General features: G+C 38.1%; 1 protein-coding gene across 6 annotated transcripts in view; it reads right to left on the reverse strand.

Annotated features, from left to right (window-relative positions):
• The window catches only part of SULF1 (sulfatase 1), a 123,089-nt gene that overhangs the window by 79,934 nt on the left and 16,198 nt on the right, over positions 1-26,957 (reverse strand). For all 6 annotated transcript variants that reach the window (XR_012633024.1, XM_074897681.1, XM_074897682.1 and 3 more), the window contains 2 exons: positions 20,807-20,875; positions 18,492-18,589 (listed from right to left, as the gene is read on the reverse strand). The gene's annotated coding sequence lies outside the window, so the exon portion shown is untranslated. The remainder of the gene's footprint in view (positions 1-18,491; positions 18,590-20,806; positions 20,876-26,957) is intronic.

Raw genomic sequence — 26,957 nt, forward strand, 5'->3', positions numbered from 1 at the left:
AGAGTTCCTTACCAGAAAGGAAGACATATTATAGATGAGAGGAACCAGGAATTACTGTTCTAGTGAAAATGTTTGTTAAGTATCATTTTCCCAAGTCTTTTCCATACATGTAACTCACTGAAAGTTCAGTAAAAGGAAACTTTTTTTTATGGTCTAGTAATCAAAATTTTCTCTACTTCCACAGCCAGCTATTACTGCTCTTGTCAGCTGTACTGACAATGATGTATCCCACTTTTGGGAATTATTCTGTATCTTGCAATAATAAGTGGTTACGATTAACTTATTACTCTTATTAACTGGCCTTCTAGGAAAGGATGTTGACAGCTGAAAATGGGATATGCCCATTAATAAGCATGCAGACTTCTTTATTTACAAGTGTTTCCTGAATTCCACATTTTTTCTCTGATGCCTACTGGTTATGTATTCAGCGAATATTTCCTGCCCTTTCCCTTCATCCAAGAAAATTAATGTAAACACATCAAAGCTGTTGTCTATAAGGAATTAACAAGTGATGACCCTGTAGAGGGTCTCTCAGTCTATGAATACTACTAATAAGGTAATAAATATGAGTTTCCTCAATGTGTAATTGCTTACTGTTCATTTCAGCAGGTTTTTCTTTACTTAATCATAAGCAAAATAACCCATGTAAATCACAGAATAGTCCAGTTCTTTGATAATACACTTTCTTTGTGTTAGCCCTTTGATATTTAACCTCCCATTTCAGTCAGCTTTACAAGGATATTTTCCAGAGAAACAGTATGTCTCATTTGATGCAATATTAATAAATTGAAGAGAACATGTATGTTACTAGGTTGGCAGTAAGTGTACGCATATGAAAGCAGGCCCAGTCATGGGCCACAATGAGTTCCTTCTGCAACAGACCAAGAGCCCTTCATCTTTATTGACCTAGGGAACAGGTCAGATATGATGGCTACTATAACAAAGACATTTCTTGAATACAAAAATGTCTTTGCAGTCACACCAGCTAATCAGTCTGAAAATCTCAATTTTATTTGGCTTTAAAATACTTCAAGATAACAGCACAATACGGCTGACATGCTAGAAGAAAGGCTAATACTTAATCTTCTCCAGGCCATGACAGACACGCAAATTAACATCTGACTGGAAATAGTAAGCCTTTTGGTGAACTCTAAGTATCTTTTCACCTACTAAATAAAGCAACAACTAAACAACTAACTCCAGAAGAAAGTAACTTCACCAGGTAAATAAAACACTTGCATCTCAAAAAAAAAAAAAAAAAAAAAAAAGTCTTTGCAGTAAGCAATGGGCTATGTTGTCCCTGTTTTCCTCTGCAACCTTTTATTTTTTCATCCAGCTTGTGAAAGAGTAAGCAAGCTGCATGCTAACTATAGCACATTTACTTGTTATTCTCTACAATCAAGCAGATTATGGTGAACTATGTGCAAGAGGATGCTGAAATGTAGTAACTTAGGATCCACTTGGATTCAGGTAAAGGGTAGAAACTTTCATGTAGATCACAACAGAAGGATAATACTTTCATTTTTCCTGTACTGTAGCACCTTACCCAGCCTGACCTGAAGAATAAAATTTCTAAGGCCACCGTAATAAAAAATTAATACATTTACAAGTATGCATGTGTTACATTGGAGGTAAAATCACAATACTAACATTTAAATTTTTTATATGACAATGTCAAAAGATGGAAAACCTAACACAATGAATACTCTTTTTAACAGCAGAATAAGTTCTTACCCATAGAGATACGCAACATTCTGTAAAACTGCTCAGAGATTAAGGTATGTAAGTTATGTGGCAAATATTATAGGGATCTTAGTTTCTATCCTGCCTCATGGGATGAAAAGGAGCATTTAACTGCTTGGCTCCTGCTGTTTTTGAATGAAAATCCAATGCTTCATTAATATTTATCCCTTTTTCTCCTAACCATACTATACACGCTCTCTTTCGGAGTTTCAGGAAAACCAGCAATTATCACATCAAAGGTCATCAGTCCACTAGGGAAACTTCAATCCTTAACTGGTGGAGAATTGCTGAAGCTTTTGCAAACATCTCAGATCAGACAAGCAAGTGTTTTCCCTCCTCCCTTCCCTCCTGTGACTCTTGTTGGTTTTCTTTAATCAGCTTAGAAGAACTGCTTAGTTCTTCTGTGATGCCATACACTGTTCTAGACATCAAAAAGATTTTTATACTGCTGTATATTTATACAGAGGGAATAAAAGAATAACAATGATTTAACCACGCTGCACAATAGGTCCAGTCTGAAACAGTCTGATGGACTCTGCCTAAATATCCCAAAAGATATTTTTGTTAAGCTCCATTCTGAAGTTATTGACAACACTCTCACCTACTTCAATAGCAGCAGTAGCATTAAAGAAAGAAGGCTATCCGTGCAGATGAAAATGACAGAGATGTTCAAGTTACTGAACAGCAGAAATCAGGGGAACCACTGAAGAATAGAGACTCTACTCCTGCCAACAGCAAGCATGCAATAAAAAAGGTATGAGTCAAGCACCCAAGACAAATTAAGAAGCTTTTCAAAATAATGATAATTTTAAAATTAATAAACGCTGTGTTTACATTAGTGTTACTTATCTTTTGGCTTCATAGACTTGATGGTTGTGCATTTTGAAAGTTTTTTTGGCAATCCTGTCTTAAAGATTTTTTTTTTTTTTCTTCCAAAGGAGAGATAAGTTTTCCTAAAATCATACAATGCCAAAAATGAGATGTCTGATAAAGCAGAGAGAGTTGGCAATGCTAAAAATATGTTCTCTTCAGGGCTGAGGAAGACAGAGTTCTGATGACACACAATGGGAAGGGCACCACACTCATATGTGTTTCCAGCCTCACCGGAGAATGGATGACCAAACATCATTAATTCTGAGTATTATTTTTTGGGGGTCTTGTACCTTTGCACAATGAATTGATTTAGGCATGTAGGAATCTTGATGTTAATCAAAACATGACTTCAGTGTCATGTAGCCTGCTAGCTTGGGCAGGTTACCTCCACTAAAACAAAGTATCATTTCAGTGCTTTAAAAAATCATTAAAATAAATCAACAAATTTGGCAGAACTGTTAGGGAATACTGCTGCACTTTGTCTGAAGTATCATTTCTTTCTGACTGCTGTTTCTGGCTCTGATCCTTTGCACAACTCCTGTGGCCAAATCCCATTAAATAAGACTTTTTCTTACTTTATGTGTGAAGCTGTGCAGGGAATTTACCTTCACAATATTGTAGAGCAAAACTGAATAATTTTATCCAATGTACTGATTTAATGTAATTAGTTAATTGATTCAATTAAATAATGCTCCCCAGTGTCTCCTTTAAAGATAGAGAGTAGGAGAGAACACTCCTATATACTGAGCCAAGCCAGCTACATGTTTCTGAAGCACAGTTTTCATTTTAATAGAATTACAAGTTTGTAATTCTATGTTTCTCTTCTTGACAATAAACTAATCTCACCTCTGTAAGGGTGAGGACCCATCTAAGGCATCACAGAACCATAGGAAGCTGAAATTTCAGCCCTTTCCATCTCTGTGGCCCTCCTTATCAAGACATGAGCTGGCATGTCCCTCCTGCATGAGAGACTTCCCTCACCATGCACTACCTCATAGTAAAGATCGTGTTCTTGTACTCATTTTGATAGGGCAGAAAGAGAGAAGAGGGAGACAGGCAGAAGAGTTGTTTCTTGTCCCAGACAGCAGAAAGACCTGCTGTGTTCTTACTGTGTGCTGGCAAGGTTGGAAACATTGGTATTGCTACTAGAGATTTGCATCACATAATTGCCTTAAGTTCCTTGGACGTCCTGCTAATGCAGGGCCTCCTATACAGTTAATTTGCTTATGGTAAATATAGTAATGTGTTTTTACTGCAATTTCATATTACTTCACCTACTCCTTGGGTGTTCAAGAGTTCAGTGTGGTAAACCTAGCAAAGTAAACCCAAGAATTAACTAGGAACATTTTTGCATAGAAATGGACTTTGTTAAAAAGTGACTTGAAATGTTAAGCAATTGGTTTGTTCAAATAGCTGAAATAACTAAACATTTGAGCTTGAGTTTAGAACATGAATATTCTCACAGCAAAATACAGTGTGCTGAAGAATTTTGCCTATGGCTATGGTATGAATGAACTGACTCATCCCATGAAAAATAGACATTTCTTCAATCTTCAACTGAGCATGTAAAATACAAGAACTGGTATAGTATATCAAACAAGCTGCCATTCAAGCACTGAAATGTTACTGGTTTGTTTTATGATTAGTACATTTGGCCACAGTGATATTATCAGCTTCTTAATTTGTAGTTACTGCTCTGGTTTTAGCCCTGTTAACTTTGGTAAATTCAGATAGATTTGACAAGCATAGTAGGAAGCAGCCATAGAAGCAGCTGAAAGACTTTCACTCAGGTGCACTGAATATCCATTAACATGAATTGAAAGGAGCTCCCCAGGTAGGGGAGCATTGGCAGCAGACAAGGGACATGTCACAGGTCTGCCATGTGAAAGCTAAATATGCTGAACTGCCCTTAAGTTAGACCCTTAAAGGTGAAAATAACAGTGGAGACCACAAAACTTTTTTTAGGCTTTCTGTTATAAAAACAGTGACACTATTGCTCTTGGATGAAAACCCACTATCAAAACCTTTGTCACTTTGACATTACTGTCATTCTCAGTTTAGGCAGTGTCTTAATTTTGCCACTGTCCACATTAAACGTTTAGGAAGTTTTGGTTAGAATCTTGTCTACCATTACAATCTAGAAATACTTGCTGTATGTGATTGTTACCGTCTGGGTCAAAGCGGTATATGCTGTCAAACATCAAGCACAAGCATATCAGACTGTATTCTAATGATAAACAGAACCATCCCAATATAACTTATATTTACCTTTCAAATTGTGAGGCTTAATTAATTAATATATTTTAGAAAGTTCTTGACTATAACTTGCTATAGAAACTAAAACTATTTGCACCCCGTAGAAACCTTTGCTTCAGGACAATTAAGAGGTTTTTGTTGATAAGTTTTTTCTAATTATGTTTCAGTCTTGTCTATGGATATCAGTTATCCATTGTCTAACAGAATGTGTGAGGTTTCTGGATTTCATTTATACACAATCTAACATTGCAGTTTCAGAACCTCCACTACCTGAAATAGGAATTTTGAAAAGAAAAGTAAAAATAAAGAAATTAATGTACAATCGTAAAGAAGCTGGGGGAATATCCAAAAAGTTCATTTTCCAGAATTCTCTGATTTTGGCAAAGCAAAATCAAGGGCAGCTAAGAACAGTTTCATTTGTAAGTGCCTCCATCAGGTATGGAAAGAACATGCTTAAACTGCAGCAGCTTTCACAGCCATCATAAACCACTAAGGTTTTAATAAATCTGAGGCTAGGCTTTCAAGATTACTCTAGAACCTATGTCACTGTCATATGAAGAAAGTACATGCTCATAGAATGTTAAACATTTGAAGAAACAGAAAGACTCAATGTTGGAGTGCTATTTCATGCCACAGCCTTTCAAGAGCTGCCCAGGTCATAGTGCTGGTGTTAGTCTAGGATTGATGCATTAGAGTCTCCTGATGTGAAGTACAGTTTAGAGATGAATACACATCCTTAAAATCAATCTCTTATTGACAACTTAAAAACATCTATCCTACAAAACCTAAATAAGCACTAAAAATCACTCCATCTATAGATACCCAGAGGGGGTTTTGGAATACATGGACCACTCTGAACACAGGTCAATGCAACTCCTCCTGACACATTAGTTAAAATAAAAAGCAAAACCCACAACCAAACAAGTAATCTGAAAACTTGTGGCAGTGTGCCTCCACTAATGAACCACAAACTCCTGTTCTAGAAAAATGGACCATGGTGCAGAAGCAACTGCTTCACTCCTCCCACCCTTTGTCACCTGCCAGCCTCAAGGTTGCCGTCAATGCCAGCTCCACTATGGGCTTGGCAGAGTAGCATTGAGCCCATATTAATAAAACCCAGCTGGATACAGGTTGACACTATCGAGAGCCTCTGTGTTTCCCAGGGAACTGGCTTACCATGGAGACAGATAAAATTCATATGGGCTTATTGACTCCAGCTCTGTGTAACGTAAAAGCAGTTGTACTGATTATGGAGTTGAGATGCTCCTGGAAGCTGTGTAGCCACATTCACGTGGCTCTGAGCTTCAGCTAATATCTGTGGCATGAATAATCTGCAACACATGGATAATCAAGTGCCAACTATATCCTGCTTCTGAATAGGTGCACAACCAACATATCCAGTGAAGCAGTGCTGAGACAGAAGAATTTAAGAGCTCTGAGTCTAAAAGAAATTCAAAACCTTCTTTATTTCTAGGCTGTCAGCAACTTCTTTTACACAGAAAAACAAGACTGAATCTTATTATGCAAAAGAAGGAATTTTATTACTTATAGTCAGATTCACCTTCATGCACAGGATCAAGCACAAAAATCTACGAATCACTTTGGGTCTGTTTTGATGACTTGTCAGTGCTTCTTACGTCTAAGCCTGAGCCTCTCTAGAGGTATGAACAGGCCCCTGAGGACTCTACCCTGCTTAGTGCTAAACAACTTCTGAAGGTGATGAGTGTCTTTCTTTAGAGTACTAACCATTATTTGGAATTGTTCGGAGTCTACAGGACTAGCTTTCTAACTTCTGGTTTTAGTATTTTCACTGGAAATGAATAAGTGTAATTGACTTCTGCAATGCTTAACAGGAGTTAGCATTACTAAATGCTTACTGAGCACCCTGAATATCTTAATCATGAGAAAGATACTCTAGAGTTACTTGCCTCATGAATACAGGCATGTATGTCCCTCTTGTGATAGGTGAATGCATATAAAAGTAGGTTAGCCATATGCTAGATTTTAATTACACCTGAGGGCCACATAACAGAATAGGTTGGAATTTATTCATGTTAAAATCACAGCAGCTTTAACCCAATCACTGTCTTTACTTCACATATAGATCTGCATCTACTTAAATAATTACACTGGGTGAGATTCACCTCCACATTGAAGACACCTAGATTTAATTCTCAAAAGTTTGGTGTGACTAGATGAGGTAAGTGTCTTCACTCCCACAATAGTCAGAGGGGAATTTAGTCTGTACAGTTAGGGGAACCTGGAAAATATTCGGCTGTCCAGGTGCAGCTCTCCAAGCCCCACTGGCTGTGTCAACTCACAGAATCACAGAATCATCTAGGCTGGAAATGACCTCGAAGATCATCCAGTCCAACCATTAACCTGACACTGACAGTTCCCAACTACACCATATCCCTAAGTGCTATGTCAACCCAACTCTTAAACGCCTCCAGGGATGGGGACTCCACCACCTCCCTGGGCAGCCCATTCCAATGCTTAACAACCCGTTCTGTAAAGAAATGCTTCCTGACATCTAGTCTAAACTTTCCCTGGAGCAACTTGAGGCCATTTCCTCTTGTTCTGTCACTTATTACTTGGTTAAAGAGACTCATCCCCAGCTCTCTGCACCCTCCTTTAAGGGAGCTGTAGAGGGCGATGAGGTCTCCCCTCAGCCTCCTCTTCTCCAGACTAAACACCCCCAGTTCCCTCAGTCGCTCCTCGTACGACCTGTGGTCCAGACCCTGCACCAACTTCATTGCCCCTCTCTGGACACGCTCGAGTCACTCAATGTCCTTTTTGTAGTGAGGGGCCCAAAACTGAACACAGGAATCGAGGTGCGGCCTCACCAGTGCCGAGTACAGGAGTAAGATCACTTCCCTGTCCCTGCTGGCCACTCTATTTCTGATGTAAGCCTTCCTGGCCACCTGGGCACGCTGCTGGCTCATATTCAGCCGGCTGCCAATCAACACCCCCAGGTCCCTCTCTGACTGGCAGCTCTCCAGCCACTCCTCCCCAAGCCTGTAGCACTGCTGGGGGTTGTTGTGGCCCAAGGGCAGCCCCCGGCATTTGGCCTTATTGAAACTCCTCCAGTTGGCTTCAGCCCATTGCTCCAGCCTGTCCAGGTTCTCTCTGCAGAGCCTCCCGACCCTCGAGCAGATCAACACTCCCACCCAACTTGGTGTCATCTGCAAACTGACTGAGGGTGCACTCAATCCCCCTCAAATGCTATTGCCTATAATGGGAGACCAGATAGTCATACACTAACACCTACATCTAGGTCTCTGAATCCCACCCATTAGATGAGATACCTATGATCATTTCTAAGTTATTGCCTAACCCCTTCTACTGAAAATACATCGAAAAGCACAAATTTAGAAGAGTTTTAGGATATAATCAACATACTGTACATACATGGACTAAAAGGTCCCTGGAGATGCTCCTTCAAGTTGTACTTAAAGGTACAACTATTGTACAACTACAAAAGGTACAGAGAAAGAGGAAGAGGATGAAAGAGTCACGCTGGGGAGGGTTTATTACATTTTCATGACATCCCAGATTGTGTCTGGAGAGCCAATGATCACCACAACAAACAAGGCTAGAGATTATATCTATGTCTTTATCTATATCTACTTACTGGCACACACAGACACACATTATTTTCCTTATACATGCATTTAAAACTCAGTACACTTATTTCCTCATAAGGGTAAAGAAAGCATATTACTGTTTTATAATCTGCAGCTGGGAAGAAAAAAATAGATGTGTTCAGAAGCATCAATTATAATCCTGAATTTTAACAATATCAGCCAATATAATACTGTTGCCTTTGGAACAGTGACACTGACGTTAAAACTTCACTTGCAAGACTGAAAATATTAGCTTACTGCTTTTCCTTATGCTTTAGGAAATCTGTGCCTGAGTACGCAGTGCTACTGTGAGGGAAAGCCTGGCACAATTTTGCTCTCTAATGCTTTTTTACTTTCTCATGAAGCCTAATATACCATCATACTCAACAGTGTACTGTTCTCCTTCCTCTGCTCAGCTGTGCTAAGCGCTCTAAGGAAGCTGTCCACATCCCAAATTTTTCTGTGAAGAGCTTGGGGGCAAACTATATTGCATTTTCAGATCATTTAGTCTCATCTTCCATCTGCCATTTTTATGTCTTCCATATCTTTCTACAAAGATAAAAAGGAAACTGGGAAGAGAATAAAAAGAAAAGGTTCAGGGAAGTGTTTAATGTTAGGGAAACTTTGATAAGGAAAAATGTGACAAAAGGAATGGGAGAAGTAAGACAGTGAAACAAACGGCACAGATGTGAGAAAGACATGTCCATGCACAAGTCTGTACTGATTAAGCTAATCAGGATCAGTTAAACCCCTGCATGGTCACCTCTGGGAACTGTGACACATATGTGAACAAATGAAACATCTCTAACAACAACACTTGGATTACTATAGCATGAACCAATGTACTTTTCAGCCAGCATGCAACAAATCACATCAATGCCCTTTCAAAGAAACTTAGGAGATTAACTTTAGAAGAGCAATTAAAATAATCCATACCTATCATGCTGCACAGCTTAAGATACCTAAAGTTCCTTGGAGACCTAATGCTAGGCTTCTGGGTCTGCTCAGTTGTCACCCTGTCTTTGTTGCATTAATTATCTAAAATCCTGCCTTTTAGCTAAAGCTGTTTGGGAGATGCAAAATGGCATAAGCCTCCAAAGGAGCCCATTTTGTGAGGCACACATTGGCCATGAAAAATTCATGAGACGTTGGGGATCTACCAGGAAATTGGAAGTCTGAGATTCAAGCCATCCTGATGATGTCTGGGCTCCAACTCCAGTCACAGGACTGTTCCTCAGTCACCAGGCAATGGTGACAAAATGTTCAGTCTACCTCTCCCAGGAAAGCGGCTCCAGGAAAGATCCATATGCTGGGGAGGAGAAGAGGAGCTTGGTTCTGCCAGTTAGATCACTTGATGTGGGGATGGACTGCTGGCATTCTTGAGACCTTTCTGGTATTCATCAAATGACAATTTTTGGATAATGTATAAACAGTCTAGGAGTAAGCACTGAGGCTGAGGACATGATTTCAGGCTCCAAGTAGCTGCTTCTCAAAGAAGCTTGACTGTAGCCCTAACCTAGGTTTCTGTATTTGTACAAGACACAGATATCTAGGGTATCCATTCCTTTGCCATCCCCTATAAGTTGTTTTCATTTCCCCTTGCTCAGATTTCAGTCTAGGAGGAAAAAATCTATCACAAAGACAGTAGGTCTCCGATAAGCTCACCAAATTCTATTCCTAGAGCATCATAACTTTAACTCCTTTTCTTGCCTTTTTCCTTAGAGAACAAAAACTTTCTCTGAGCATTCTTCACCACTAAGATGTACAGGAGAAGCCATGTGTAGTTTGTGACTGTTAGGGAACTGTCAGGCTCCCCTCTGAGTGGTTTAATGCATTTTCTAATTACCTATTAACGATGACTCACAACACGTGTAAATCTTGGTATTGTTACACGACTTGCTTCATCACTCAACAACCCAGGAAAGAGCCAGGAAAACAGCACTTCAGCTCTGCTTCTGAGTTTCAGCTATTTGACTGGTCTTCCTTCCTTAGGACCAATGCTTGCAAACTTTCACAGAGGCCTTTGTTTTTTATAACTGCAGTTGTAAGACTAGTTTGACCTACTGCACCTAAATATATTTAAACAAAAAATGTCCTTAAAAAACAATAAATATATAAATGATTCCATTTCTCTTTACGATCAAGAAGAAATTTGCTACTTAGATAAAGTCAGCTTCAAAATTGCTTGCTATTTAGCTAAAGGCATGAAAATTCCTTTGGGAGATCTGAGCTAAATGAAGCTATAGATTTCAGAGCTAGAGGTTTAATAATTCTCTCTGCTGTATGCTCAAAGGCACAGAGCCCTCTTGGGCAGGGGCTACAGTTTGCCAAATTCATTGAATGAATGCTAAAAAGACTCTGATCCACTCAAACACAGAAATAACTTGTCATTACTTGCACTGTCAATACCTGAAAACATGTGACCTTTGCTGCTGGCAAAGTAACATCTTATAGCCCAGAGGTACATTAAATGAGCTTAACATAGAATCAGTTTGACACTAACATTAATCTAGGGCATGTGGACTTAGGAGAATCGCAAATCTTCTTTTACAGCTTGAAGCAGGTCAAATATCTCCCTTTATAGAAACATTGTTTGAGTTCACACAGCTAAAGAAAATACCCATTATTTAAAATAAACATCTCTAAGACATATACAAAATATTTTAATCAAGTAGCTGCACTCTATCTTGCTTACATTTTCTCTGCAGTTTTAACAGCACATATTATTCTACTCCTCATTAAACACTTGTTTAGTGTGCTAGCACCAATAAAATTCCATATCCCTGAAATGGCTGCATTTCAATGATGGGTGAAATGACCCTTCTTATTTTCTTCATACAGTGAAGTAACAGGGATACTTGAAAATGTATTTCTTTCTTTATGTTTATAGAAAAGACGTAAGTCTGCAAAAAAACAAAAAAGTCAGTGAAACATAAGAGCCAGAAATCTCTTCTATTGTTAGAAGGCACACACATTTCAAGTTTGCATTTTAAAATTCTGATCTATGGAAGTATTTTGTTGTTATTCAATATACCAATCAAGAATGCACATAAACTGTTGTCCTGTATTGAAAATTCAGCTTGCAAAGTGACACCATCTTAATCAGCAATATTTGCTTAATGACTAACAAACTTCAGAACTAATCCAACAGCAAAAAAAGAAGAAAAGTTTAGGGTTTTCTTCCCCTATTGTCTCTTTCTGGCAAATAATGTTAAAAAAGTAAGCAGGTATTTATTGTCAGCTTGTATATTAACTCAATAGTTAACTACATTCCTGTCAGATACAGTGGGGCAAGTCTTCCAGAGGTAAACGACTTGTTCATATGTTGTAATGGTGATAATCTTATATGTAACTCTATATAGGGCATCTGAAATTTGTAGCCAGCAAACCTTTGCTAAAGGAATATGTTTAATGTAACCTATATACATTTAGTACTAGTTATTTATAAGATAGAAGTTATGTTTGTAAAATTGCTTGCTAGACAGCAGAAGCTGTATAACTTTAATACATTCACTGTAATCACGAACCACAGAAGCCATGGGAATGTCATGATACTGTCTTAAGAGAGAGTTGCACATTAATAAAAATCATCACAATTTTTTCAGAAGTCTGAAAGCCCAAATAGAACACTTCTACCTTTGAAATATTCCTGGAATGAGATGGAACCACTCAGGTCTCTCTCATCACCTTTTTTTCCCCCACCTGTAAGGATCCCCGTGCCATCTATTCCAGTTGATATCCTTGGAGTTAATAGTTAAAAATCTCTTTGTTGCTGTTGTATTTCAGCATCATGCTTCACCTTCACCTCTGTATCACCTGTTTTTATCCTAGCCTGTACTGTGTGTATGACACAATATCCATACTGGGAGAAAAGTCTTTCAGCAGAAACCCAGCAGAAAGTTTCGGTGCACTTGAGAATCAGACCATGCATTCAGAAGTACAACAGCACTTGGTAGCAACTAGAAGGGAAATTAAAGATAAAAATCACCACTACCACCCCAAAATTCATCATGATCCAGTTGAGTCCCTTGAGGTATAAAGGCCATGCACTACTCTGGTTCTGAGCATCACAGAATATAATCTCTCTAGAACATTACGTGTAACCTAAGTATGAGGCCCTGCAAACACAGTTCACCACTTCCACAGTATAATGGCCACTCGTTGTGATATTTATAAATTTCTCTAAATCACAACCAAAATTCAAAGTCCAAGTTTCCACAGAAAAATTGTATTCTTATGTTGCCTTATGGTATTCTGTATTATTTCAATAGTTATGCATAGTTTTAAATATTCAGGAACATAATGCACATGATGGTTTAATTTGGTACTATTTAAACTATGAAAAGTTCTGGGGAAGGCCTCCTACCTAAAATAAAAAGTTAATGTGTGTATAAGAATCTAAAAATGCTGGTGAAGAATGTTTTCATTTCAGTTACAATTACTGTGTCATCATATCTTTATTTGCTTTCAATTAGTTGCATGGTTGAACATCATCACTCAGTCATGTCTCTGACTATTTATATATATAGAATTAATGGCTATAAAGACCTGCTTTGTTAATCAGTGGTTATATTTTATTGCCTTAGTCATCTTAATTTACATCTCACAGGATTTCAAAATCCCATAGGAGCTCTGGACCTAATCACAAAGGGGTCTGTCTGAGAACACCTCCAGTGGGAACCAGCATGGCCTGCAGCTTCCAGGATCAGTTTCTAGAGATAAACATGCCCACTGTGCGATATGCAGCTGCTGAGCCATGAAGTCTGTGATTTCTCTATGTCATTTATGAGCATCCCATTACTGCATTATCCAAGAACTCTGTAATCTTAAGTGTGTCTACTTCCTCAGCTCTCCTGTGAAATGGTGAAACAATGTTTTCCCTGTGGTACTGACTGTAGCACTGTCATACAGAAAGTCTTGACTGGAGCAAGTAGGCGAGACTAAATTCCTCTAAATACCAGTTTACTCAACTAACTGGTGCACCAGTTTTCTCACTGCAGTGCAGGACCAGAGGAGATGAGAAGGGGTAAAGACTTAGAGAATCTCTCATGTACACCTTATCTCTCGTCTGTACCACTCCTATATATTAAGAACTTCAAAAGTGGCTGGAAACCCATGCATTTTTCTTCCACATGGGGAATAAAGTATAAAACATGGTTGAATTCTTCCCTAGAAGTAATATCTACACACTCAATCTTTCTGTAGGTGAGAGCCTGCACTTCACTAATATATAAACTGGTCGCTTGTCAAGACCGAAACCTACCAGGCTTTCATGTGACACAGATAATTAGTCCATTTTCTTCTTCCTTCTGGGAACAGATTGAGGAGGCAGTGGGGAAAATGATTACAACTTCAGGCAACAATGAGCAAAAAAAAAAATGTTGTCTTAGATCTGTAAATCTGCAAGGCAACAACAAATGCTGGAAAGTTTTCCCATTAGTGTTTCTTGGCCCTGAGTCAGTAAGCTGCTTCATTGCTATGTCAATAGCACATATACATATATAAACACATGTCCAAGTGCTTTTCTCACTGCAAGTAGATTTAAGCAGTTGCAGATATGTGGTTTTTTTTCTAGAGGACCAGAAAAATCCTTTGTGAAGAAATGTTAATCTTAGCCATATACTTCACTCAAAAAGCATTAACAGTTTTAATATTACCGTATCTCACTACTGATGTCACATTAGGCAGTTCTGTTTGTATGGTTTTGCTTTAGCTGTTTTCTTTTGCCATTCTGGCATTAATGCATAAAGCCAGAAAAGAGATTTCTTTCTAGTATTTGGTTTTTTCCATTCCCTGACCATATCATTACAATCTTAATGATGCTATAGGTGTACTTCCTAATAAAGACATTTTGTGTTTTCACAAGAAAAGCAATGAGATACTGCTGGATCAAGTTACTGGCAGTAGAAATGTGTGGCTGAAATAAATCTCCATTCTTCTTAAAGATCCATGTGAATGGAAATATTTGGAAGGGGTAAGAGGAAATAATGACACATACAATGCTTTCACAAAATGGACTTTAAAAACATTCCTTACATGAAATATTAAAAGTATTTTTATCAGATTATGTGTATCTTGTTTTGATGCCCTTACATGGCACTAATCCTCCACTAAGGCATGGTAATATAACTGATACTGGATAGGAAGGAAGTGACTTGGCTCTTATTAGAAAAAAACACCACCTAAATGTGGAAAAAAGTTCTTAAATACTTCCAGAGACTGGCATTTTGAAATCTTGATCTTGAAATCTTAAGAGTACACTTATACAAAAGTTTCTGCCTTCAGTTTGGTGCAGGCTGGGAAGGAAGTTTTTGGGATCTATTTTTCTCTTGCCTGTCTCTTCCTGAGCATACTCTCAGAATACTGCCCACCAAATTGCTGACCGCCTGTTCCTCATTAAGGCATGCAGTGCAGAGAAACACGCCAGTAAGAAAACCAATGAAGCAACCTAATCCGCAGCTGAGAACCCCTTCCACTAAGTAACAGGAGGAAACGAAGGAGAAAAACCTCATACTTCCTCTTTGGAGCTCTACTGGTGTGAACTAATTTAATAGTGATGAGCAGCCACAAAGGCAAACAAATGCCTGTTGCTTTGTATAAGTGACATGTGGTATGTTATGGATATACTAAAAGTGAATCCCAGAATCTTCACTTTCACAGTTTCTAAAAGGAAAACTCCAAGATCACAGATTTTCTACTGTATTGACAGGCTGTAAAAAACTCCCTCTGGATCTTAATCAGTGGTGCATATAGAAAAACATAGAAAAGGTTTATGTGTGAGAGGGTGCTGGAAAGGAAAACCAAATGGAAAGGGCAATCGTTTACCAGGTCAGATCAGAAATGTGCTGTGGGCAAGAAAGTCACAAAATAGAGATGAAATGAATGGCCAAAGTTGTGTGTCCTTGGAATATTTCATTTTATCAACTATACCTATTGTAGTTAAAAGCCATTTAACCTAATGCATTTAGGGGGAAACCTCCTTATCTTTCAGATAATAATCCTCCTCTATGTAATCTGCTTTCCAAAATGAGGAACTTGACAGCATGAGAAGAAAAAAGAGTTGAGAATGAATCAGTTTTGTTTCCAAAAGTGGAATATATAATACTAATGAGATAGAACTAAGGTCAGTGATGGCAGAGATCACTTGAGAGGGATGCGGAAGCACATGCTTCTTAGCAGATAATCTTTTGTGGGAGTGCTTGTTGAAACGTGTATGTGTATGCAACACAGAGATGTACCTCTCTGTTAGAGGATTTTTCCCATGGGACTTCCGTATTTTTGGTATTTCCTTGTGACCTTTTAACAGGAGAGAAAGAAAAAGCCTCTAGACAAAGAGACGAAAACACTTGACAAGATCCTGGCTAGAGAAAGGCTGTCTGATTACAGATTCAACATGATTTGACTGCATCCTGTCAATGAAATATCAGTGCAGAAGGAGGAACCCCACGAAAAGATCATAGTTCTTCTGTACACCTTCTAGCAGGACCTCAGCAATACCCTCTTCTGATAGACCAGTGACTGTGCCCTCATTGTGCATACAGTAAAATGAAGGATGATGCAATGAACTGTAAAAAAATGTTATTTGCACTTACTGTATTGTCTCTGTTCCTCAGCTTCCCAGCCTCTCCTAACAATCTACTGCCTGTTGCAATTTTCCAAGTTATTCTTATGAGACCCATCTGATCATCTACCCAGGTTGCTTGCTTGGAGATACCACTGGTCTGCCTAGTACTCCTGGCCTATCAAACTCTCATGCAGATTCACCCTCCTAAGCCCTGTAACCTGAAGTGAAATGTCATAATGCAAGCCTCTCCAGTTTTTGTTTCAAGATCATCCTACTTTCAGATTAAGTTAAAAGTTTTTTTCCAGCTGTTACACTTCCCAAAAATAAACTGGGATCCAAAATCCTGTTTGGAACTGGGACTGGGATACATGTGTGCAGTAATGAAACTACATTTCTAAAAAACCTGACCCCAAGGTTTAGGTTGTATTCAACTTAATTAACTGAAGTTGGCTTTTGGAATGTCAGTGGATAATGTGCCAGGAAAGTCTTTGCACTGAGAGTGTCATTAATAGATTATATAAATAAGAACACGATTTTTAAGCTTCAGGTCAAAAAGCCATGTTTTCATTTTTCTTGGAACTTTACAACTATTTTATCCATGCTGCAAGTGGTAACACTTTATTTCATAATAAATATTTTGAAGGCATTCCTAATACTGACAAATACCAGTTACATTTATGCATATTTCACAGTTATAGTTTCATTGTATGAGATACTATGACCCTAAACCTGTAGAGAAAAAGTATGTTTATAAATTTTTATTGTGAAAGCTCTCTACAACAGCAGATGATATAGTCAATGAAGAGTGAATCTCTAAAGTTTCAGGTTAGATAATGTCCAAGCTTTCTGGAAAAAAAAAATAAAATAAAAAATTAACCTTTGGATCTGCAGAAATTGCCTGGAAATCTTCCAGTATGAAGTCCCTCATAAGATTATGTGTTCTTCCTGCCTTTTGTAGTCTGGGAACATCACCAAAATAATCACTTGTCATTTCATTGAATGGAACAGAAAAGTACTTTAAATAATAATCCAATTCATTCTCTTCAACAAAAGCAAGATCACTCATCTAAATCATATTATTTCATAATTTACACTTCTGTGGATATCTAAGGCATGCATTTTCTTGGCCTTACTCTAGTTAATCTCCTTAAGAGAAACCTAGGAAAAATATAGATAAACCTAGTGAAAAATTAGATAAAGTTGGGAGAGAACGTTAAGAAGGAACTGGAGATAATTACTAGATCAATGGAACAGGACAGCCTGGATATCCCAATATGCTGTATTCAAGGAAACAATATGTGCTTTATATGGGACCAATATACAGCCGTACATCTGGAGAGAAAATAAAACAGATTGAATAATCTTACATTAATTCTAATTGTTACAAAACACTATCTGAAGATCTGGTGATTTAAATATTCTGTAATTAAAATAAACTATGAGCTAACATGTCAAATAGTAACTGGTTCCAAACAAAACTCCATGTAAAGACTTGCATGTGAAATAAACTTGATGTATACCAGCTGTCTTTCATTGCTAGTAACGTCTTAATTTTAAATCCAAATTTACCCCTGCCACACATATACCTGCTATTAAATCACATGCATTTGCAAATTGTTTAACCAGAAATATTTTATGTAAATGAAGTGACAGAAAATAATACAGATGAGGGAAAAAATGAATCTCGGATCATTTCAAGCTTCCTGCTCTGTTCTCTGTCATGTGGCTTTATATTTTTATTTGTTAAACTGAGATGTATGATTTGATACTCAGCCTAGTGCCATAATTCCCACATCACAAGGTCACCACACAACTTGCTGTGACCTCCTAATTCCACCTAAAAGTCAGCCAGGCCTTGAAAGCACATAACTAGTGCAGATCTTTTGGAATTGCTTTGGCAGAGTCACAGCAGACAGCTTGCATAGTGCTTTTCTTTACCGTGACCAGCTGCATACAGTGAGATTAACTTCAAGTTTTCATAATCGTCATGTTCACATAAACAAGGGAAAATTCCAAACCATTACGTTTTGCTTAATGTATATCTTTCCCTGCAGAAAAAGTGTACTTTTATCTTGACATAACCAAAGCCTATAAAATGTTCCTTTTCATAGGCTCAAGAAAGGCATACATTTTGTTCACAGGATATTATTCAACAACCACAAAACATACAACTTCTGGATGTCTTAAAAATAGAAAGTTAATACTAGCAAACTTTGGATTGAGAAGCTATCTGTGTAATCATTTACTGGCTCACTAGAATGTTAAGGGTCCTTGGGTTAGTCTTGAGCCTTTAAAGTTTGGCAGAATAGAACCTCCAGAAGATTTACTACAGCTTAATTATTGACCTGACATAATACTTAGGCCATATAGCACATGCTGATGACTTGTTTGGTTTAATTAATTACTGAATAAGCATTTTATTTTTGTACCTTTGAAGATTTCCTGCAGTTAATGTGCCTTGGTTAATTTTCATAGCATTGGACAGAAGTCTGTATGTCTTGCTCAGTGAATTTATTATAAGCAAAACCTGCAAAAAAGGGGTAAGCATATTAATACTTGTCACACATTTTAGTTGTAACACAAGTGGTGTTCATACTGGATTTAGAATTTGCAAAACTAAAATTCATTCCTATTTACTTTTCTGATTCACTCTGTAGAACCAAGTCTATCCATGTCCAATTACCTTGTTTACAAGTTCAGCAAGCAGCCATAGTTAGAATCATTGAAATGCTACAGGGCATACATTCATTTTTAAAGATCTGACTTCCTGTGTTTCGTTCATTATTAAAGTACCTATCAATGTGTACTTCCTTTTTCTGTGCCATAATACAACTGAGAAAACTTATGGCAGATGTTCTTCTACATGAGAAAAAAAAAAAAAAGAAAACTCTACTCTTGTAAAATGTTGTACAGAAATTATAAACTATATTTTATTTAGCTGTCAAAATCAGATTAAAGTGCTTTCCTTTTGTATTTCCTGTAGCAAAGCTCCATCAGATTTTATAGAAATGCATATCTTCAAGTATAATCTTACTCTTTGGCTAACAAAAATTTTACATCTCCAGCCTCAGATTCTAATGGATGGGTTCAAATAGCTAGATGTCCATCACTAAGCTCTGTAACTTGTCAGGATATTTTCTGAGAATATTTGTAACATTTTAATAGAATTTTCAGTTTTGGAGATACTTGGATTGGCTTTCATAACTGTTCATGCATTTATTCTTTTCTAAAATGAGGTCATGAAATCAAGTATAAATTAATGCATACAAGTCCATTTTGTCTTTATGCAACTGAAATGTAACTAGCAGTATATGCTATATTAATCTAAATTCCTCACTCCTCTTATTTCTTTGACAAGAACCGATCAGTTCATATGTACTTTCTCCTCTTCTGACCTGAGCTACTTTTAAGATGCAAGATCTCACAGGTGACTCCAGTCAGGAGAAAGTTTCACCAACAGAAAAAGAGCTCTAGTTATTTTCATGAACACAGGAAATATTTTGTTGACATGAGTTGTAGCTTCACATTCCCTTAGCTTCAACTAGTCACAAGCTTCTGACACTAGAGACATGACCTTCCCCTCTCGTCCTGGTGGTGCATCTCTCCAGCATGTGTCAGCACACATGCTCCTGGTGTTGAGGGGAGCCAGGTGAAAGAACTAATCTGAGCAAGTATTAATCCTGCCAGCCAAAAACATACCAGCAAACCAGCAAGCAGGTTAGTTTTCAGATGGGTCAGCTCTGTCATCTGGCTCCCTGTGTTGTCACACCACTGCCAGTGCTGTCATAAAAAAGGAGCAGAACTGTGGGCTACTACCCCAGCAGTTAGCACATACATCATGGGGACACTTGCCTTGGACATGGGGGCACTAAAACCACCAGACAGGGTTTTCCTGCCTGAGCCAGCCTGTCAGCAAAAAGGGCCTCTCTCCAGGCTTTAGGCTTCTGTTGTGAGGTCTCTCTGTCAGTCTGTCTGCTCCCCTTCTCTCTCCATCTGGCTCACCACCCTCTCTCTGGAAGGGCCAGCCAAAGCCTGGCTGCCTAATGCTTACGCACTCTTGAACTGCTCTGAGGCTTGACTTTGGTTTTGGAACAAGCATGCTTTACTGTTTCTTACAGCTGTTTTATAAGGGCAGTGGCAAGGAAGTTTATCTGTTTGGAGGATAATGAAGGCCGTTAGATTCTTCATTTGAGAACGTCTGAAATGTCGAACCCAACCTTATTAGGAAAACTGGTGACGGTGACTTACACAGACACCAACAACGGGAACAATGAATACATATGGGGAGCATTATTTCATGCACAGCTGGGTACCTGGGACCAAAAGAAAGAGAAATCCCAGGAAAAACTGGGGCATATGTAGCTTCCAGGGAATGGAGCGAGAGGAAAAAAAAAAAAAAAAAGAAAGAATGAACCTTCCCTTCAATAATCCCAAAATGGAGATAGTGTAAATCAAGGAACCTGAAATACCCCTAATATGATGCTACAAAATGAAGTGTAACCTTTGCTTCTCTAATTCAGAACAGGTCAATACAGCGGCATATACAGTGCCTAGCAATGAACTCAGTGTCTCAGTTAATCAGAAAGTATTGTGACTTTTAAATCACCAGCTTTTAGGCAGCCAAGACTGTGAAGGTCTGAAGAAGTTTAAATAAAAAGCTGCCAGCATTTGGGAACTTAACAAATTACCTCATAGTTATTATTATGCTATAATACTTGCAATACTATGGCTCTCTAAATCTTACCTTTGTCTTACGCAAGAAAGAAATATTGTCATTATTTTTCCACTCTTCCTCAGTTCACTCTTTTTTTTGCTGTAATAAATAAACCAATAGAAAGTTATAACAATTTCTAAGCAGTAAATTTAAACATATTTTTAAAGAACAAAAAAACCAACACAAATCATTTGTGTTTATCTATACATTATTTCTAGGAATATCCCAGCACAATAAGAAAGACATTGCATAGAGTAATGCTTTTTTGAGCTGTCCCTTAAACCTCACTGGGACCATTGCCTCCACTTTCTGCAAGGAAGGGTTACAGCAAAGTACATTGCTACTGCAATTTTCTTCATTTATCAACAATTCTCTACCTTCTTTAATTCTTTTCCTGAGAAGGTTATACCGATAGTGTACGGTTTCTACAGAGGGCAGTAGCTCTATAAAGCTGCTTCCGCAGGTGCAAAGCAGAAATCCAGCTAGACTTATTTAGATTCCATCCAGTAAATTCAGTTAAGCCTTCTTCCTAATAAATCAAAAACCAAACCAATGTGCTGTTAGGTTTTCAAGTTGGTAGTGGCTGTGAAAACCAATAGGTCTTCTGGGATTTCACCTTGAAAATTTAAACCCAGAATCTAGATTGAACACTCTTAAGGTCCAATAAAAATACACAGAAACGAAATAATTGGAGATGTGAAAAATAATGCTATTATTGTATTACCTAATACATGGTTTTGACTCTTTCTTTAGACATTGGTCTCTCCAGATTTTAATAATGTATTTTTTTTCAACCAGTATCCAATTTTTTAGCAGTGCTGTAATAGCTGGGATAATCAGACTGAGGGTTTCTTTGTCATCCTCACTAGTTAGCACTGAACCTTTTTGCTCACCATTAATGTCACATGAAGTTATGGGGAACTAATGAACACTTGCCTTTCTCTCTGGATACTCTCAGCACTCTTGGGCATGTATATTGCTTGGACCAAGAGGCTAGGAATTAAAAAAAGCACTCTCATATTCAGTCACGTTCAACACAACTTATCTGTCCCAATGGCCACATAAGATCTCCTTGGACCACATCACAGGAGTCAGCAACACCCTGCTGACATTCTGAGTGCAATAACTCCTAGGTGATCAGTGCTATGGATGAGTGAGTGCAACAGGCTCCTTCCCACAGGAGTTGGTTGAACGCACAGTAGTGTTACAGCAATTTTTCCCCCAGCAAAATCTGTGATATAATGAAAGGCCAAGAAGTCACAACTACATAGTTTTTCCACTTACTCTATCAACTAGACCAAGTCTCAAGCACATAATGCAATGAAAGATTAGCTATCAGTCACAGTACCAGAGGAATAGGTATGCAAACTCAGATGATTAATCAAATTATTCCCTCAGTTTTGAAACATAAATGAAGTCTTACTACATTTTGTTACAGTTACTTGTAGTTATGTTGAGGGGTGGACTGTGATGTACAGGTCAGCTTTTTAGCTTCAGTTACATGAGTGCAAATCCCACTGAAAGGGTGACTGCACCTAAGTACCAAAGGATGGATTTTGGCCCCTAACTTGCTATAAAAAAGAGTATTTTTTTCCTATTATTGTTGTTGTTATGGGAAACAAATTGGGCAAAGAACTTTTGGAAGGAAAGTGTTTTCTAATGGCCAGGAATACAAAATGGCCAAGCAAAGAAAATAAAGAAAACAAATTATCAAGATGAAAAGCTAATGAAGAGAAAAATGTTTACAACAGCAAATTAGACACAGGGAAGGTCCTTAAAAAACTATCCTCAAATCATCCCTGTTCATGATCAGTAAGCTGACTGTATGCATACAACAAAAGCTCTTTTTTTCTCCTGCTTAAAATATCTCCCTATTTCATTGCAAGAGATCCATGATTTTTTAACCTCTTCCTTCTTGCTCACCACTGCACTTGAGATGCTAGTTTCAAGTACATGTGATAAGGTGAAATCAAGAATCACCTAACAGCACTGACTGGAGTGAAACATTGGCTTTAGGAACCTCTTTATCTACATATCAGAAAGGGTAGAAATATCAGATGATAAAGCAGAGTGATGATGAAATAAGCCATTGGATGATATACAGAAGAATAAATCCAATAGCACTGGAATCAAAAGGAATCTTTCCATTTCCTTTAGTGGGCATTACAGAGCAGAAAAAGACACATGGAGATGGTAGCTGCCACTGTCAAAGTTTCCAGATCCCTGTTTTCCACATTCATGAACATATGAAAATACAATACTTTCCAGTAGGTGCACAAACATGTTCATTATGACTTAACATTAGAGAATGTTATGCTATAATTTTATTCTATGGAAAAAGGACCCTTTTTTTTTAAAAAAAAAAAAAAAGAAAAAAGAAAAAAGCTACTGTTTAAAGAAAACACAGGAGCATTTTAATTTTAATTCTTTCTTTCTTTCATTTTTCTTCTTCAGGATTTTGTGCACCATTTACTACCTAAACTCTGAATACAGTCTTGTCAGGAACCTTGCCACAACACATTTCCAACCTGTGGTACAGATGGAGGCCTAACAGCATCCCACAACGAGAAAGGCTTACAGCATGCTGTAATGCAAGATTAGTATTTACTGTTCTGCCTTTGAACAGCAGGTGTTTAGATACTGCTGGATGGCGTACTGTTTGGGAATTTGAGGGAGTGTAGGTGTATGTGTGACAGTGAGAGAAATTCTTCCTATATAATACAGATAACCAATAAAACATAGGAGAGTTTACTATGTGCAGGACTTTTTCCATACCGGGGACATATTGGTGATGAAGAGTTTCCTGAATCATTCCAGAAGTGGTAATACATGACTGTTACCATGTCCTGGGGCTTCAATGATCTTATTTAAGTTCACAAAAGAAACACAGTCACAAAGCCTCCAAGGAAAACCCAAGGGACTGTGGGGAGTGTTGTGTGTGATTCACTCCATCTCTGAGTCAGTTCTGAATTTACGTACTCAGTTTCATGCCAGAAGGGAGGTCTGTCAGAAAACAGGAAAATACTAAACCCACATCATTCTACATACTCAGCCAGAGACATGTTCATTACTTTCTCTGAGCAACATTGCATAAAGAATGTCCTTACGCAGCAGCTTCCCATCTCACTCAGAAACAACTTTATTCCAGGGGTGAACTCAGTGATTCCTGTGTGCATAAAGTGCTTTTGCATTTACAAGGTTTAAATATTCTATACACAAGTTACAAATGCAAGATACTTGCAGTTTTAACTCACTGAAAACAGAAAGGTGAAAAACATTTTGGTGGCTGTCTCTTCACAAATGCCAATAAATGAAAAAGAGAATCCAGTTCCAGTTCTCCAATATTTTTTTTCTGGATCGCCTACATTCTTCAGGGGTTGGTATTGGAACTGGCACTGTTTAACATCTTTGTTGGCGACATGGACAGTGGGATTGGGTGCACCCTCAAAAAGTTTGTTGATGACACCAAGATGTGTGGTACAGTTGACACACTGGAGGGAAGAGATGCCATCAGAGGGACCTTGACAAGCTTGAGAGGTGGGCCTGTGTGAAACTCATGAAGTTCAGCAAGTCCAAGTGCAACGTCCTGCACATTGGTCAGGGCAATCCCATGCACAAATACAGGCTTGGCAATGGGTGAATTGAGAGCAGTCCTGTGGAGAAGGACTTGGGAGTATTAGTGAGTGGAAAACAGAATATGACCCAACAACGTGCACTCGCAGCCCAGAAAGCCAACTGTATCCTGGGCTGCATCAAAAGAAGTGTGGCCAGCAGGCGTAGCGAGGTGATTGTCCCTGTCTACTCTGCTCTCGTGAGACCCCACTTGGAGTGCTGTGTCCAGCTCTGGGGTCCCCAACATAAGAAGGACATGGTTCTGCCCAAGTGGGACCAGAGGAGGCCACAAAGATGATCAGGGGGCTGGAACACCTCCCTTATGAGGACAGGCTGAGAGACTTGGGGTTGTTCAGTTTAGAGAAGAGAAGGCTCTGAGGAGACCTTATAGCGGCCTTCCAGTACTTAAAGGAGGCCTACAGGAAAGATGGGGAGGGACTTTTATCAGGGAGTGTAGTGATAGGACAAAGGGTAATGGCTTTAAACTCAAAGAGGGTAGAGATAGATTAGATATAAAGAAGAAATTCTTTACTGTGAGGGTGATGAGACACTGGAATAGGTTGCCCAGAGAAGTTGTGGTTGCTCCGTCCCTGGAAGTGTTCAAGGCCTGGTTGGACGGGGCTTTCACAGAATCACAGAATCAACTAGGTTGGAAAGGATCTTGAAGATCATCTAGTCCAACCAGGCTTTGAGCCACCTGGTCTAGTGGAAAGTGTCCCTGCCCATGACAGTGCGTTGAAACTAGATGATCTTTAAGGTCCCTTCCAAACCAAACCATTCTGTGATTCTATGATCTATAGGAATGATTGCAGAGTAATCTGAGCAACCACAATTTAGGTAAGCGTTTGATTTTCTTCTGGCCTTGTATTTCTCATTGCCTTCAGTAGACACTGTAAGAAGTATTTCTGAGTGAGGATATATCCTAATATTTCTCAGAACTGTATCTCCATTATTGACACATAAAAGAGCTCCAGAATAGACAGAGCTCTCCCACTGCCTGGCACTTTTTTCATGCTGTCTAGCCTTGATCCTAATAGATTCAAAAGAGAGAGTAGTAAAAATGCCAGCAATTTATGAACATTAATGACTTCATCACTTGTTCAGCAGCATTGCCATAACAATGGAAACATCTATTGTTTAAAAAAACAATGGATCAGTCTATGCAGATCAACACAAAATCTATTTCTATTTACAAAACAAAGTAATGGTTAAAACTGATCTTATATGCCTCTAGATATTCATAAATCAGTGGGATTATCTCAGTAGACTAATTTCTAAAGGGCTTCTGTCACTTACTGCTAAAGATTCCTTGCTTAAGAACTTCCATCATCAATATACTGGACATGTAAGGGGCAATTCAGCACCAGTCATAAAATGACCCCTGCTCCACATTTCTTTGTGAAACAGTGTAGAAGAAAACTTCCTGGTATCACCTTTTTGAAGTGTGAAATACTGCTTTTCATAGTCATGAGCAAAACCCTTAAATTAAATAAAACTAATCTATATACAATTTATCTTTCCTGAGACAACAGATTCTGCACATTTAATTTTTCATCATGGTTTTGGTGTCTATGACTAAAAAATTGCATAGTATTTAATACTCCATTTGGAAAAATGTGTTAGCTTGACACATCAATCTATTTTGCTATGTTGTAAAAATGCACTGGCTGTAGGATTCAAGCCTGCTTAGCTAACTAGCTAGTGACAAAACTGGACACAATTCTTACACTTCAAAAAAACAAAGGGCAAATTCTGCTTTCTAAATTACAAGTAGAAAGCCAAATTAATAATTTAACCATTAAGTGAAATGAAAATACAATAAAGCCAAAGTAGTAGGCAGTAAAAATATAATAAATCTTCTAAAATAAAAGATTAAATTCAGCTCTGACATAGCAATCCACTTTACATTTAACTTGCAATTTTTCCTACTTTGATTTAACCAAAAGGTTTGATTTGGTAAGTGTGCGGATACTGAATAGATGTATAAGCTTGGGAGATATTCCCATTGTCCTTGTTCCAGTGGAACTACTGAGGAAAGGGGAAGCAAATATGACTGATATTAGAAACAGCTAAAAGGTGGAAGAATCTTCTTGAAATAGACTGAACCTAACAGGCACTTATTCCTTGAAAAAGACTTTCATATGAACTGTTCTAAATCCTCACTGTGTAAGGTATTCCTGTGTTTCTGCTATGCAATTGTGGGAGAAGAAAACAAATAATCTGCATTTAAAAGTATATCTATCTCAGTTTAGGTATTTAGGAGACTCTAGCAGCCCCAAAATAGACTTAAAAAGTTAACTGATGCTCAAAATACATGAAGGGGAGGTGCATCAGGAAATTTTTTAGATGTGACTTGATGAGGGTTAATGAGGTCCCAGTTATGTGTGTGCTTTCTTAGTTGATAAAATATCAGCATCTCTCTTTGCCTTACTGTTTTGGCAGATTTGTTTTTTCAGCAACCTTTTGTTTTGCAAAAAACACAAACTACAGACAAGGTTGCTTCAGAAAAAAAAAAAAACAAAAAACAAAAAAACAACTCAGGGGTTTAATAAAGAAGGCTTTTCCTACA

The sequence above is a fragment of the Athene noctua genome, chromosome 2 (genome assembly GCF_965140245.1).
Source record: "Athene noctua chromosome 2, bAthNoc1.hap1.1, whole genome shotgun sequence".
NCBI lineage: Eukaryota > Metazoa > Chordata > Aves > Strigiformes > Strigidae > Athene > Athene noctua.